This window comes from Suricata suricatta, chromosome 8, assembly GCF_006229205.1.
Source record: "Suricata suricatta isolate VVHF042 chromosome 8, meerkat_22Aug2017_6uvM2_HiC, whole genome shotgun sequence".
Classification (NCBI taxonomy): Eukaryota; Metazoa; Chordata; class Mammalia; order Carnivora; family Herpestidae; genus Suricata; species Suricata suricatta.
The window spans coordinates 111,245,525-111,262,949 of NC_043707.1; the positions used below are offsets into that span (position 1 = coordinate 111,245,525).

Sequence of the window (17,425 nt, forward strand, 5' to 3'; positions counted from 1 at the left end):
GGTGGTGGTGGTGGTGGTGGTGGTGGCAGTGGTGATAACTATTGGGAAGATTCTGGAGTGTCTCTGGGAATCCAAGGAAGAAGTGATTATCCCAGTCTGTGGAAGTTTAGGAACCAGCTCTGACCACTGCAAACTAAAGTGCCCAGAGAGAAGCCTTGAAGCCACCTCCCTTAATATGGTTCAGTTGTAGCAACTCCCAGTGTCGGTTGCTCAATTCAAAATTCTAGATCTTGGCAAGATCATTTGATCAGTGAGCTGTGACCAGGTGGGCAGGCATGTCCAGTAGACCTGGGTTCTGGTTCTCACCCCCATGAGTAGGGAGCACTTCTCAACAAAGGAGTATTCCAGACTAAGAAAAAAGATGTGTATTCCCTGATTCATTTAATGACAAAAAACTTTAATGCTAAAACATGATTTTTTTAAGTACAAAAAATACATAGATAAATTTATGACTTTATTTCAAATATTCTAAATAAAATGTTAGCAGGTAGAACCAGCAATGCATTAAAGACATAATATACATGACCAAGCAAAGTTTTCTATGGTGTTTCAATATATTTCAACCAGGAAATATATTAATACAATCCATAATGCCAAGAGGTAAACTATATGATCCTGTCAATAGTCACTGAAAAGGGCATTAAAAACCTTCAGCAGTCATTAATATACCTTTATTTGTTGAACAAGTAGTCATAGAGAACTTACTCTTTGTCAAGTATTGTTTTTTTTTTTTAATGTTTTTATTTATTTTGAGAGAGAGAGAGAGCAAGTGTGAGGAGGGGAGGGTCAGAGAGAGAGGGAGACACAGAATCTGAAGACAAGTTCCAGGCTCTGGGCTGTCAGCACAGAGCCTGATGCGGGGCTCGAGCCCACAAACTGTGAGATCATGACCTGAGCCGAAGTTGGACACTTAACTGACTGAGCCACCCAGGCACCCCATGTCAAGTATTGTTTTAATTAATTACTGAAAACTCAAAATAAAATGGGAATAGAAGGAAACTACTTGAATATACCAAAGACTATTTACAAAAGACTACAGAAAATAGTATTCTAAATGATGCAACACTAAAACCATCAATTAAAATCAGAAACTTGCCAGCACATTAGTTTTTTTTAACATTGTCTTGGAGGATTTATCAAATACAATAACATAAGGAAACTAGCAAAAATATTGGAAAAGAACAGTGAGAGCTGTATATATCCTTTTGCTCATAATATGATGGACCATCTAGAAAAACCCAAGTCTCAAATAAAAACTATTAAAATTAATAGAAGGCTTTTCATGTGAGGGACTTGCCTCATCAGAAATACATACAAAAATAAATATCTTTCTTGCTCCAGAAATGAGCATCTAGAATGAAATATAGATGAAAAAAAGTAAAAACAAAAATTGTTAAAAGCTTTCATAAGACAAGATTTAAATGAATGTAAAAGCATATTATACTTGAGGAAGATTTGATATCATAACTGTCAAATAATACAGAACTTCATTGCAGTTCCTTTTTAGACCCCAACCGGGTCTCCCTTTGATTTCTGAACTAGATAAAAAGACCTTAAGGTTCATATGCAAGAATAAGGTCCAAGAAGAGACCAAAAAAATAGGAAAAGAACAATAATGGAGGACGTGCCTTCCAGATACTACAAGGTACTGAAAAGTCATTATAGCTCTGTAATTACAATACTGGTGAGAAAGGACAAAGAAAACAACGTAACAGACTAGAGAATCCAAAAATAGATTCTGTGTTTTTTTATTAAATGACAAATATGGTAGTTTATTGAATAAAACTTATAGAATTTAAGTATTTCGCAATCTGAAAGAAAATAAAAATGGATCTCTTTCTTTAAACCATATTAAGAAGTAACTTCAGTTGCATTAAACCCTTAACATGAACAAACAGAACAAAAATCTTGCAAGAAAAAAAAATCTTGGAAGAAAATCTAAGATACTACATATATATATAATATTTCTAACGGTGAGAGAAATGCTTTAAAATTTTTTTTACATTTATTTATTTTTGAGAGACAGAGTGAGACAGAGTGTGAGCGGAGGAGGGGCAGAGAGAGAAGGAGACACAGAATCCGAAGCAGGCTCCAGGCTCTGAGCAAACATTCAGCACAGAGCCTGATAAGGGCTCAAACCCACGAACCATGAGATGATGACCTGAGCCGGTCAGACGCGTAACGGACTGAGCCACCCAGGTGCTCCGAGAGAAATGCTTTTAACCAAGTCTGGGAATGTAATCAACATGCTAGACTATATAAAAATCAAAAACCTTTGTAAGTAAAAGATGCCTGAAACAAAGTCAATATGACACAAAATATACTTGTAATGCAGACGAAGGACAAAACATGTATTTGATTGACTCCAAAACACCATTTATGTTAAAATACATCATTATGTATGTGCCACTAATACAGAAAAAATCTGTAATTAAATTATACCTCTGAATTTTTTTTATACTTAATGATAGAGCTCTTTAGACTATTTTTAGACACGGATTTTTATCACATCTGATGCTGCTATGTTTCTATGCCTTTGTGAACATGATAGTGTTTTCGCTGTAATGCCAAATCACTTGATAACTGAAGACATTTAAAACAGTATTCAAACTCAACACATGTAGTACCAGCAACGCACATAACTGATGCCTGGGCGATCACAGTTGATGACAATATCTCACCTACTGATTTCCGGTTAGCTTCAGCCACTAAAACAGGTGGAAGCAAAGGGGGGGAGGGGGGAGTAACCTAATAGGACAATGGGCAAAGGATATAATTGGATGATCCACAGAAAATTCCAAATCACAAGCATAGTAAAAATGACCAAACATACAAGTTGAAGGTAATAACGAGATACCACTTTCTACCCAAATTGGTCAAAATTAAGAACTCTAACAGCTACTGCAAGTGGGAATGCAGGGAGAGAATATTCACATACACTGCTAACAGAAGTGTGCACCAGCCCTTTGGAAAGCAAGGGCTAAAATTAAAACATATAGACTTCTTTTGCTTAAATGTTTATTTATTTTTGAGAGCGAGCGAGCGAGAGCACGAGCAGGGGGAGGGGCAAAAAGCGAGGGGAACAGAGGCTATGAAGCAGGCCCTGCGCTGACAGCAGAGAGCTCCATGCTGGGCTCAAACTCATGAACCGTGAGATCATGACCTGAGCTGAAGTCAGATGGTTAAGCGACTGAGCCACCCAGGTGTCCCTAGACTTCTTTTGACAAAGCATTCCCACTCCCGAGGATCTGTCCCTTGAAAGCAAAAGCGCTGTTACAAAGGACAAATGTAGAACCATTTCTAGGGGCAGAAAATAGGGAAGAAAATGCTCACAACTACAGAAATGGCGGAATCGGTGATGATACACCCACACACCAAGGCCCTCGACAAGAATTAATTAGAGCTATACATCACGTGGCAGGATTTCCATGAAATGTTTTTAAATGAGACAGTATTTGATGAAACCATATGAACCTCCTGATATATAATCAGTTTTAACATACAAAAAGGCAATTTCATATGTTTTGGCCTAATAATTATCCCATACCCACACACACACACACACACAAATATATATGTATATGAACGCATACATGTTAGTGAGGATTATCTGAATATAGAGAAAAATACATATATTGTACAAATGAAACAAAAGGAATATAACATGATCTAAGAGCGGGCTAGTAACTCATAATACTGAACTTGAACTGGGGACTTATGTCAAATGATGTTGGCTGTATCATATAGAAACTCTCAAATCTCTTAAAAAAGTTTTTTTTTAAGTAGGCTCCATGCCCAACATGGAGCTTGAACACATGATTTAGGATCAAGAATCAGATACTCTACCCACTGAGCCTGATCCCTTTTTTATTTCAACAAATGTATTAAAAAAGAGAACAAATTTGTCTACTGTAAATAGGAAAGCAGCAGTGCCACAAAATATGATAAAAATATTAAATCCAAGAAATTAAATTTTTAAATAAAACAATTTAAAATAAGTGATGATAAATCCCATCAGCTTTTAAAGAACACATCTGAAAATAAGTCTCTTAACGCAAAGAATAGAATTGTTTTTCAATTTAAAAGGGGAGATATATTTAGGTTGATGTTCCTTACTTAAAAAAAAAAGAAAATTTGAGCTTCTATATTAGTAAGAAGTTTCCATTTTTCAGTTTGGAAAGGAGCCAGCACTGGAAACCCATGCATAGCATATAAGGGCAAGATACTTAGCTGTATTCTCTGATGGAGCTAGAAACTCACCAAAATTATTAGAAATTTTTGTTTAATAAACTATGATTTCAATAAGACATCTAATATGGTATCTAGAACTTGTTCTTTGAAACAGGCCAGGTTATTTGCTTACGTCAACAAAGATGTGGGGGGGGAAGTGTTCCTCAACTATTCATTTCTGCCATTAGATTCAGAAAACCCTTACGAAGACACTCCCTCAAGTCTTTCCCATGTCTCTTCATAATCTTCAAAATACAGACCCAGGGAGCAGTTCAGATCAGTTAGTAACGATATCATCCAAAGAAAAGTTTCCTACTCACCATTTTAAAGAGGTATGCCCCCCAACTCTAGTTACACAACTTGAATTTAATGCCCTTGATCTCTCAAGTGGAAAACAGTCTTCCCTTGCAGGACTGAATTTAGATCGTTTTAAATTGTCAACGTTTTGAAAAGAAAAAAATAAGTAATTCAGCCGGCAAAAGTGAGTTTACTTGGGAATAGCAGAGAAATTGCAATTCAGGACAAGCAAACTGTGGCGAACCACAGCCGAGTCCAAAGAACGGAGGAGAGAGCATCTTTTTATAGAGGAAAGAAGGGAGCTGGGAGGGGTTGTTGTGAACAAAAGGTCATTGGAGGGAAATGAGAGTTCTAGCGGTGGCAGCTTCTCGCTGGCCTGCAGGAGGCGGAAGCGGTGGGGGCCTCTCAAGGGCTGCAAGCAAGGGCTGCCTGCTGCTGCCCGGCCTCGACAGCTCCCTCCTTCCTGCTGGACTATGCAAGCTGGGACTAGTGGTGCTCAAGTGAGAGCCCTCCCCTCCTGGCCTCCCAGCTCCAATTTTGAGTTAGGTTTCCTTAACACATTTTCACCAAGTGATAAATAGATGTTGAGCCAATGCCTGTCAGGCACGTGCTCTCACAAAAGTGTATGTGTTCCAGAAAGATGAAGTCATTTCATTATCCCGATGAGACAAATGGGGATTCTTCTGCAGAAAAGCCAGTGAACTTCTAAAATGAAACAGAAGCTGTTTGAAATCATCGCCCATCTCTTCACGGAACTGAGAAAAGGGAGAATTCAGTGACCACTCTCATATAACTGACAGCCTTAACAGATTCATTAGGTATTTGTCATAAATGTTCATCCCCGGGTTCTCCTCATGCATTATCAGTATGTTTTCTTCGAGACACCATAACTTCATATTTTCATTCCAATTTTCAGTCTTATCTCTTAGAAATACCTTTTTTTAGGGGTGCCTCGGTGGCTCAGTTGGTTAAACAGCCTACTTTGGCTCAGGTCATAATCTCACGGTTTGTGAGTTCGAACCCTGCATCAGGCTCTGTGCTGATAGCTCAGAGCCTGGAGCCTGCTTGGGATTCTGTGTCTCCCTCTTTCTTTGCCCCTCCCCTGCTCATGCTCTGTCTCTCTGTCTTTCAAAAATATGTGTTTAAAAAATTAAAAAATAAAAAAAAAAAGAAATACCTTTTTTAACCCCAGATTCATGATAGGATCACAAGGAAAGTAACATTAATAGTGAGTCAGGCTCATTTCTGATTGACAATTCTATAGCTTTCTACACGCTTTTTATAGCAAATTATTGTCAACTTCCAGCAGGAGAATGTTGAAGAGAATGCAGAAGAAATCCATGCTGGCACTCAGAATCGTCTATGTCTTCCATGCTTCCAAGCATTTATGATGGAAAATGTAGTTACAGGAGCTAATGCTGTTTGTGTCCGATACGTGTCCTTCAGACTTCCAGTGTGCTCCCGCGGACGTCAGCTGCCAGTGTCTGCACTTCTGCGCCTGAGGCTGGCTGCTTCAATTGTCCAGGAACTAACACTGACTACCCCCCACCACCACAACCACCCAGGACTCTTGGCAGTTGGTAAGAGCATGGCCAGTCTTCTCACCACTAGGTGGCGTCATTCTGAAGTTTGTATTTTGCAGTGGCCCAGACTTTCAGCGAGACTGAGCTCCTCTCCTACAGTGGTAACTGGCTTAAGAGTATGCACTTTACTGGCTACCTTCCTTTGCCTGTATTATTTCTCCCACTTCCCTCCAGGTATTTCCTGTGTTCCCCAAATAAACTAATCGCACATCAATCCTTGTTTCAGAGTCTGCTTTGGAGAAGCCCCAGCTGAGTCACTGAAGGCATGAACAATGATCCTGTAAGTTATACAGTCCTTGTAAGGTGAGTTGTCATGCCCTACCAGACTATGTTACCTCATCCCAAGCAATATTAACCTTGAAACTCTATATTTAATGCACCAGTTATAAGTCTTCACATACAAATTAAAAATAGATACATAGATAATTCACCAAGCTATACATTTATAATTTGCACACTTTCCTGTATGTAGGATGCACTTCAATTAAACAGTTAAAAAGATAAATACAATTAGAATTGTCTTTCAAAGTCACAGTCACCCCTGGCTATGGATGAATGATGACAGACTTATGAGTTCTGAAAAGGCTGGATCCTACGCAAGCAGTGGAGAAAGCCAAGGAGCAATCCAATATACATTGCAGAATCCCAAAAAGCAAAAAGCAAAAAAAAAAAAATAATAAAAAATTGGTTGCCTGGGGAACCTCTGAAAATGGGAAGTGAAAAAAGAAAAAGAATATTGATGGCAAATCAAGTGCAGAAGCAGTTAGATTTCCAGCACCCCCCTCACGCCCCCACTATCTAGTTATGTGACTGTCCTTTTACCTCTCTGCAGGAAAGTGGAAGAATCTCAGGAGAGGATAAAACAGAGAAGGCTCTGAACTGAAGGACACCAGGCACAGTGGAAGCAATGGAAGAGGAAAGGGTAAGAATACATGAAAATGTACACATTGAACTTGAGACTCTGAACCTTCTTTTCAGAATGTTTCCAGCCAGGTCCATACTTCTTGGGCAACTCATGTGATAAAAGATTTCTCCAGTGACTCCAATTGGCCTATGACAAAAAGATCTAAGTATATTGACATTGAGAGTTCCCCAAGGATATGACCCAAGCAGACCACCACTCCGTTCATGGCCCCTACAGTCTCATGATCTAGGATTCGGTCCCCATCACAGCCAGGTAGGAAAATAGTTACTTGCCAAAGAGGGCATAGCTTCAAAAACTATAGTTTTTGAACCACCTTAGTGGTTCTTTAATTGGGATTGTAAGAGTCCCCATGCGGAATCCTGACCTGCTGCTGATGTATGGAATCATAAGGGCTAAGGGCAGAGCTGCCTATAGCCCGGACTAGAAGAAACCTCTTGTATTCTGGGCTCTACTTGAAGCAGACCACTTTTCAAGTCAGTACAATTGGCTGGGCTAATGCACCCAACTATAATATATGTGCTTTACAAATCTAAAGAGACTTACCAAGTACTGTACTTCTCTTGATATAGAGGATAGAGAGTTCAGGACTTTAAAAGGGTTATCCCTGGGACACCTGGGTGGCTCAGTTGGTTAAGCATCCAACATTGGCTGAGGTCATAATCTTGCCATTCACAAGGTTGAGCCCTGCATCGGGCTCTGTGCTGACTGCTCAGAGCCTGGAGCCCACTTCAGATTCTGTGTCTCCCTCTCTCTGTGCCCCTCCCCCACTCATGCTCGCACTCTCTCTCTCTCTCTCTCTCTCTCTCTCTCAAAAATAAACTTAAAAAATAATAAAATAAAAGGGTTATCCCAACATGCCTCAAATAATTCATTGATGTAACTGGATTCCCTGTATATTGGATTCTATTAAAGAATGCCTATTACTTCCTGCTTAAAATGGCAAGAAGAATTTACTATCTCTCATAGTTTCCATGAATCAGGAATTAGACAGGGCATACAGTGAAAGCAGTTTGTCTTTGCTCTGTGACGTTGGGGTCCTAACAGAGAAACTCAAAGGCAAAGAGCTGGAATCATCTAAAGGTTTATTCATTACCAAACATGGTGGCTAGGTTTGAAGGAAAAGAGTCCTGAGTGGGGTGAGGAGTGGTAAGTCATACTACTCTTTTGTAACCTAGCCTCAGAAGTTATACGGGGTCATATTTGCTGTATTCTATTGGTCAAGGCGGTTATAAAGGTCTACTCATTCAAAGGGAGAGAAAATAACCCCATGTTTCAATAGAAGAATTCCAATATCACCTTATAACATAAACACGTGGAATGGGATATGCACTGGTGTGGCCATCTCTGGAAAATATAGTCTACCATAGTGATGGAGTCAAAGCCTCTATAGACTAAATTATGGCAGAGACCTGGCATATTCTCCAGATGGGATGGTAAACTCATATTGCTGTTGATAAGGTAGAGGCAAACTCCCTCTGATACTTTTGCTTATAAAAAATATACAAAGAGGGACAGATACCCTCTCCCAAATTATCATGACAATAGATGTCTATCAGGTGTCAGGCACTATCCTGATTTTATTCAATAAGGAAGTGACTTCTGGAATAGCAGCTGAAATGGGTAGACTCAGTTTGGATCTATTAATATGATTAGGTTAATAGTAATCTACTGTCGTTCACTCCCAAGCTCACCCATCGGCCCCACCAGCTAGACTGATTAGTTAAACTGAGCATGTGATAGGAATCATCACTGCTGCCTCTGTTAGGTCTCTCTGGTCGCACTCATCTCCACACTTCCCCCAGGGATGTTGTACTGTTACTGACTCAGTATTTTGGTAGGGAGAAGCTCTTGGAAAAGCTTCCTCTTCTCCATTCAGTTCTTTTTTCCTTTTTAATTATTTTATAGTTTATTTATTTTTGAGACAGAGCACGAGTATGGGAGGGGCAGAGAGTGAGGGAGACACAGAATCTGAAACAGGTCCAGGCTCTGAGCTGTCAGCACATAACCTGACACGGGCTCGAACCCATGAACTGGGAGATCATGACCTGAGCCCAAGTCAGATGCTTAACTGACCCGAGCCCCCTCCATTCATTTCTTAACAGCTCTTACTTCACAGGCCAGCAAAACAGTGTGTAAATTCCATCAGTTGCTAAAGACAGCTTTTCCAACTAGAAACTCAGGAACTTAGGGGACCTACTACAGAAGGGGCTTAAGGTTCCACCAGGCCTGTGGTGAGGCTGACTTGGGTCAAAACTCCATGACCTGAGCCCCATATGCTCGCACCCTAACTTGTGGACAGTGACATTTTGGGTAGTCAGGAATTAGTGATAGCTAATAGCTGGTACCCAAATACTGCCCAAGTGTTTGTATAGTTTCCCCAGTGCATTACCCAGATCAAATGGTAATGGGCCCCCATGGGGAAAGCCAGGAGTGAGATACACATTATGCACTTACAGAGCTCTTACTAAGCTTCCTCCTCAAGGATACGTGGCCTCCGCATTATTCAGTAGGCTCTACTGCAGGTAAACTAGAGTGCAGGGCTACATTTCTATCATGATGACCTCTGTCACCAAACCTGGAGAAATTTCAGCCATATAGTCATATAGGACTATAGCGTGCTATTTACTTGGTACTCTATCCTCAATTAAGCACCTCCAAAGATCTTGGTATCCTTTCTGATTACTATACATTGCAGGGGAGTCACTGTTCAAGACTTCATTTGGAATATCCCAACTCCACCAAAAATAGGAAGCGCACACTGCTAGCATTCTTGATCTACAGGGAACACCTACTAAATCATGTTTTAACAATTCTAGTACTTACTTCTACAACAAAAGATGCCTCACGCCTTTGGTAAAGAGAAGGTCTCCAGGGTTCTTCCAGGGACGGGTTGGGGAAAGGGGTGGCATATTTGGTAATTCATTTCAGAATTCCTCGAATCTTGGATTCTTTTCTCCATTTTGTACAGAGAAATTCCTTCATCTCAGCTTTTCTGGATTGGTCAATATTATGTATAGTTTTGTCTACTAAAAATATGCCCAGATGCTAGATGGACATTAAATTTAAAATCTGTAGTGCATCCATATGAATATATGCCACTATACTGTAAACTATATCTTTCTCTTCTTGATTAAACACCCTCAATATTTTCACATGAATACATCTTATTTTTGCCAGCTACTGTATAAGCCCCTTCCTCTGGGTATCTTTTGCTCCCTGGTGTAATAAAATGTACCCAAAATAAACTATGAAATACTCCTGCCAACATACTTAACCTGAATTTAATCAGGCCTCTAGACCTAATTTGCAGTTTCCAGGCAGATAAAAAATGTAGAATTTCTGGGGTGCCTGGGTGGCTCATTTGGTTGAACATCTAACTCTTGATTTCAGTTCAGGTCATGATTTCACAGTTTGTGGGATGGAGCCCTGTGTCAGGCTCTGTGCTGACAGCCCAGAGCCTGCTTGGGATTCTCTCTCCCTTTTTCTCTCTACCTCTCACCTGTGCTGTCTCTCTCAAAATAAATAAATAACCTTTTTTTTTTAATGTAGAACTTTCTACCAATTGGCTTGAGAGCTTCAAAAAGTCATGGGGGGGGGTGGGAGTTGGCATTTCTGCAAACTAAAAGAAATCAAGTAGACATAGTAATCAAATGCAATACATAAACCTAGACTGGATCTTGGTTTAAAAAGAAAAGCAACAAAGGACATTCTTGGGATAAGGGGCAAAAGTTGAAAATGGACTGGATTTTAGGTGATACGGAATTAATTGACAATGGTATGAAAATGGCATTGTGGTTAGATAGGAGACTATATCATTTCTAGGAGGTGTATGCTCAAATATTTAGGGGTGAGGCATCACTATGTCTGCAGCATACTTTCCAATGAAATAGTGAAAAACATGTTCGATATTAAGTTTGTGAGTTTCCTCTATGTGGTTATATAGAATTGTACTTCGATAATTTCCATTGCTGCTTAGTATTCGATTGTACGAACATACCCCAGCTTATTCATTTTTCTGCTGATGGACATTTGAGTAGTTGTATCCATTTATACTCCCACCAGTTGTGTAGGAGAGTTCCCATTGCTCCCATTCTTATCAACACTTGGATTATCTTTATCCATTTTAGCCATTCTGGTAGGTGTTTAGTAATGTCTCATTGTGGTCTGGTTTGTATTTTCCTAATTACTAATGAGATTAAGCATCTCTTCATATATTTGTCAGTCATTTGGATATCCCCTTGAAGTGGCCAATCAAGTCTCCATTGCCTAGTTCTTACCAGTTTGTCTGTCTCTTTCTTATTTTGTAGGAGTTCTTCATATACTCTGGACACAAGCCCTTTATCATGTGTTCAAATATATTCTCTTGTTCTGCAGCAAGCCTTTCCACTGTCATAATGGAATCTTTTGATAGACAGTTCTTAGTTTTAATCTAGTCAACTGTATACATTTTTAAAAATATTTTTTATTTATTTTTGAGAGACAGACAGAGACAGCGCAAGCAGGGGAGGGTCAGAGAGAGAGACACAGAATCCGAAGCAGCCTCCAGGCTCTGAGCTAGCTGTCACCACAGAGCCCAACGCGGGGCTCAAACCCACGAACCATGAGATCATGACCTGAGCCGAAGCCGGATGCTTAACCGACTGAGCCACCCAGGTGCCCCTCTAGTCAACTGTATAAATCTCTTTATGGTTAGTGTTTTTTAAACTCCTCTTTCAGTTTTTTTTCTTTCTACCACAAATCTGATATTCTCTCATATGACCTGTTAGGAGCTTTAGCATTTTACACTTCACATTTAGATGTGCAGTCCCTCTAGAATTCATTTTTGTTATGGGGTGAGATAGAGGGTCAACTTTCACTGTTTTTCCTGTATGTATATCTAATGTCCCAGCATCCTTTACTTGAACTTTTCTTTCACCACTCTGCATTGCCTCATTCATAAATCAGTGTGCATGGGGCTGTTTCTGGGTTCTGTATTCTATTGTGTTGATCTGTCTGTCCTGTACCAATTTCACACTCTTACTCTAGTTTCAGAATAAATCTTAAAATCTGGTAGTGTAATCTCTCCAAATGTTTGTTCTTTTCCCAAAATCATCATGCTCTTTGAGGTCCCTTGCATTTCCATATAAATTTTAGAATCAGACTGTCAGTTTCTAAAAAAATAAAAAATAAAAAAGGCGTGATGGATATTGTTTTATGCACTGATGGTAGATTGTCTCTTTCCCCTTGAAGTTCTATAAATTTCTGCTTTATTTTGAAGCCTTTAAAAAGGCATACTGGTTTAGAATTATATTTTCCTTGTGAATTGAACCTTTAAGTATTACAGAAATCCTCTGTTTCTAATAACGCTTTGTCTTACAGTCTATTTTGTCAAAATATTGATTCCTGCTTACCTTTGATTATTTGCCTGATCTTTCTTTTTCCATTCTTTTATTTTAAACATTTTCCTGTCCTGATGCTTCAGGCAAGACTCAAAGAGACCTTCACTAAAGGAACTTCCAAAGGATATACGTCAGTTGAAGGCAAGTGGTCTTAGAAGAAAAAAGGTCTAAGCAGGAGAATGGATTTTAATTATCCAAGCTGACAATCTCAATGTTTTAAATATTCCATTTATTATATTATTAATTCTATTTGTTTTTTTTAAATAAGGACTGAGATTTTATTAAAACCTCAATACAACAATGAAGTAAATACTATGATGACCACCATTTACATACTGGGAAATTCAAAAACAGTAATAAATCTGCTTCAGGTCATGCAACCATAAATAACGGGGCTAGGATTATGGCAGAAATCTGTTTCTCAAGGACAGGGTTGAGGCCCCTGCTTTGCTGTCTAACAAACTGTATCCTTGGGAATTTGAATATTGTGCCTACCAAGAGTTTATGGTCAAGTATTTGTTTTACTTTTCTATGTTTACTTTTTATTCTTACTTTGCCTTAAGCTTACAGACTCCATATTGTTGCTTATTTGCATTTTCTTATTCCAAACTTCCCCTCTTCATTGGTTTGTGATTTACATACTCTAGCTCTATTCTTAAGAGTAACCCTTGGGGACACCTGGGTGGCTCAGTGGGTTAAGTGTCTGACTTTGGCTCAGGTCATGATCTTGCTGTTCATGGGTTCAAGCCCCGCATTGGGGTCAGTGCTGACAGCTCAGAACCTGGAGCCTGCTTTGGATTGATTCGGTGTCTCCCTCGCTCCCTGCACCTCCCCCACTTGTACTGTGTCTCTCTCAAAAATAAACAAACATTAAAAAATTAAAATAAAAAAGAGTAACCCTTAAAACTTACCATGTACATTTAACAGAATAGAGTCTGTTTCTCTACTTTTTCAACTCCTTTGATTCATTCCCCAATCCACAATACACTGGCTTCTGGTCCCACCATTCCAATAAAACTGTTTCTGCAGAAGTTTCCAAATGCTGAATTAAATACTCCTTTATCAATCCATTATCTCACTGGATTTTCCTGCTAATTTGATATTTGTGATCATCCCTCCTTCTTGATATACTCATCCCTAAGGCTTCTTGACATTGCACTTGGAGTTTTTCGTTTTGTTTTGCTTTCCATAACTCTGACTATTCCTCCTCATTCCCAAGCTACCTCCTCTCCTCCTTGGGCCTTTCCCCCTTAACCCTGATTAGCAATGAGTATTTCAGGGGTGCCTGAATGGCTCAGCCAGTTAAGCATTGAACTGCGGACTGTGGCTCAGGTCATGATCTCACATCAGGTGGATGGAGCTCGAGCCCTGCATTGGGTGAGCTCTGCTTCTCTCTCTCCCTCTCTGCCCCTCATGGGATTCTCTCTGCCCCTTGCTCACTTGTGCCCGCTTCCTCTAAAAAAAAAAAAATAAAATAAAGAAATGAATAATCCCCCCAACATTCTGTGCCCAGCCTACTGCTCTTATTTTATTTAAGTTTATTTATTTATTTCAAGACAGGGAGAGAGAGCATGAGCAGGAGAAGGGCAGAGAGAGAGAATCCCGAGCAGGCTTCACACTGTCAGCACAGAACCGGATGCAGGGTTGGAACCTGCCAATTGGGAGATCATGACCTGAGCCAAAACCAAGAGTTGGACGCTTAACTGACTGAGCCACCCAGACACTCCTACTCTGATTTTTTAAAAAATCCATCCTATATGATCCCCTCCAATCCATGGCATCAATTACCACTCCTATGAGGCTGACTCTCAAATTCACTTCTCCATCTCGGCTTCTTCCTTGAACAAACCTTGAACTCAAATCCATTTGCAGCCGGCCAACCAGACCTGACTATACCACAGGCACTGAAAATTCAACATGCCTAAAACCAAACATCTAATATTCTCTATCTTCCCTCTGAGAGGGAAAAGCCAGCTTTCCCTCCTGTTCATTCTCTCGCACAAGCTAGAAACATGGGAGGTTTGATTCCTTCTCTCCCTCCATCCCACATCTATCCATTACTGAGACCTCCCAATTCTAATCCTGAAAATATTTTTTTCTGGTTGCTTTTCCCAAGCAGTACTTTATAGTTATTAGGTATTCCAGAAAAAAATATGGATTTCATGGAAAAATAAGTCTTGGTAAATGCTAGAAAACCATGAAAAAAGGTCTTTACTCAAGAAAATGAGAAGACAAGCCACAGACTGGAAAAACTACTCGTGAAAAAACCACCTCTGAGAAAGGACTGTTACCCAAAGTACACAAAGAACTCTTAAAACTCAACACTAAAGAAAACAACCTGAATTTTAAAATAGGCAAAGACCTGAACAGACATCTCATCCAGGAAGGCATATGAATGCCAAGTAAGCATCTGAAAATATTTTCAACATCACGTCACTAGGGGGTTACAAATTAAAACAATGAGATACCACTGCACACCTAGTAGAATGGCCGTAATAGAAAACACTGCCAACACCAAATGCTGCTGAGGACGTGGGACAACAGGAACCCTCATGCACTGTTGATGAATTGTTCAGCCCTTTGGAAAAGAGTTTTGGCAGTTTCTTACAAAAGTAATCATACCCTTATCATATGATCCAGCAGTTATACTCCATGCTACTTACCCAAATGAACTGAAAACGTATGTCCACACAAAAACCTGCACACGGATGTTTACAGCAACTGTATTTATAATTGTCAAAACATGGAAGCAACCAAGAGGTCCTTCCATAAGTGAACTGATAAACTGTGGTGCATCCAGACAACGAAATATTATTTAGTGCTAAGAAGAAATGAGCTCTCAAGCCATGAGAGACATGGAACAATCTTTTTTTAAATGTTTATTTCTTTTTTAAGAGACAGAGACAGAGAGTGAGTGGGAGAGAAGCAGAGAGAGAAGGAAACAGAATCCGAAGTAGGCTCTAGGCTCTGAACTGTCAGCTCTTAGAGCCCAATGCAGGGCTCAAACTCATGAACTGTGAGATCACAACCCTGGGTCGGGAGCTTAATCGACTGATTCACCCAGGTGCACTTGGTAAATTAAGTTTTTTTTTACAAAGTCCTTACCACAGTACTTTTCAGAGCCATTACTATGTGGGTATTATATTCTAGATGCACAAGAGGTGATATAACATGGTCTTTCCCAAACTTATTTCAGTGTTTTTGTGGGACACCTTTTAGCATCTCACATGCCGCTTACACAGTTCATGAACTGCTGCTCTGATTCACTCCATTCTCCCCTACTCCCACCTACCATGGCCTTGGTTCAGCTTTTGCCATCTCTCTGGGCCACTAGATCTGGTCTTGTTCCCCTCAAACACATTGTTCTCAGCAGTGCAAGAGCGAGCAGCCTAAAACTCAACTCTGTGTCACTCCACCATTTAAAAAATGTTTTTTATGTTTTTTATTTATTTTTGAGAGACAGAAAGAAACAGCATGAGCAGGGGAGGGTCAGAGAGAGAGAGGGAGACACAGAATCTGAAGACAGGCTCCAGGCTCTGAGCTAGCTGTCAGCACAGAGCCCAACGCGGGGCTCAAACCCACGAACCGTGAGATCATGACCTGAGCTGAAGCTGGACGCTTAACCGACAGAGCCTCCCAGGCGCCCCCACTCCACCATTTGTAACACTAAGGCTACCTCCTTCCTAGGGTATAGGAAGCCCCCATGACCATACCTCAGTCTCACTTCTCCCCATACCGACTCACGTCAGACCTTACAAACAATGAACTGCTTGTGTTTCCCCAAATGTTCTTGCTCTCTTTGTTCACAGGGTGCCGCATGGGATATTCTTCTCCCCACTCCCATCCAACCTGCTGGTTAACTCCTACCTCTCCTGTAAGACTAGCTCTGACGCCCTGATCCTTAGAGAGGTATCCCTGACTGGGCTAGAAGCCCCTTAGCCCCCGTAATATACCGTATAAGCAATTCTAAGTCTGTTGTGCCACAAGACTGTGAACGTAAGAGCAGAAACTACGTCAGTCTGACCTGTTCTTCCCAAATTCTACAAGCTGATGGGCCCCGAGGCCCAGTCCTCTTCTCTCCATGCTTTCTCTTCAGGTACTTCATCTCGTCTCTCGGCTTTACGTACCCTCCGCACCCTGTTGACTCCCAAGCCAATACCTCCAACCAAACAATGTCCTAGACAGACATTTACACTTGCTCTATTCTGTCTCCAAACCTCCACACAAAGTGCCTGTTTATTCAGGTCTCAATTCAAATGTAACTTCGCGATTACTCCATCTTGGTGGTCACACACTCACTCTCTCCTCTTGTCCTACCTTATACTGTTACTCTCTGAAATTAAATAATTTACTTGTTTATTTTCTGTCTCTCCTACCACACTTACCCCATGAAACTGGGGAGTACTGATTCATTGCTTAGTGTTTGGCACGTTGTAAAAACACTCACGAAATATTTGCTGAATGAATTAATGCCCAGCACAGCTCTGGCAGAGTACTTCTAACATGTGAAGGCTCAGGGCCCAATACCACACAGAACATGACACAGGAACTGCTTCATTTGACCATTGGCTGCACTTCACACTGAGACCAGGGGTCCAGCAGCTTGTCCGGGAGAGGGTATGAATATTGGCAGCCTGATCCAGGGCTTACTTTATTCGCCACTGTGCTATCCTCTCACTACCTCTGGAAGTTATTTAGAAGGTGTCCTCAGAGGAAAGAAGGGAGGGCAGGAGGAAGGGAGGCGGGGCTCGGCTTCCCGATCTGTCGGGGAGTAGAGGACTGCTGGTGTCAGGAGCGGGTGGCCACAGTTCCCTCAGCTCACACCTGCAGACACCACTGGACCAGGGACAAAGGTCCCCTCTCTGACCCCCTGAGGCTGGGCCCGGTCCTTGGGGCAGGCCCAGTATCGAATTTTTTTAGAGTACAGCAAGTCGGGGGACTGCGCCTGGGAAGCAGGAGACCTAGGCGCAGCTCACCCTCCTCCGTGCGTGACACACAGTAAGAGCCAAGCG

General features: G+C 40.8%; 1 protein-coding gene across 1 annotated transcript in view; it reads right to left on the bottom strand.

Moving 5' to 3' along the window:
• Nucleotides 1-5,522, bottom strand: part of ZFP69B (ZFP69 zinc finger protein B) — a 19,667-nt gene extending 14,145 nt beyond the window's left edge. The window contains exon 1 of the mRNA XM_029949517.1: nt 4,551-5,522. The gene's annotated coding sequence lies outside the window, so the exon portion shown is untranslated. The remainder of the gene's footprint in view (nt 1-4,550) is intronic.
• Between the last annotated feature and the right edge of the window lie 11,903 nt (nt 5,523-17,425).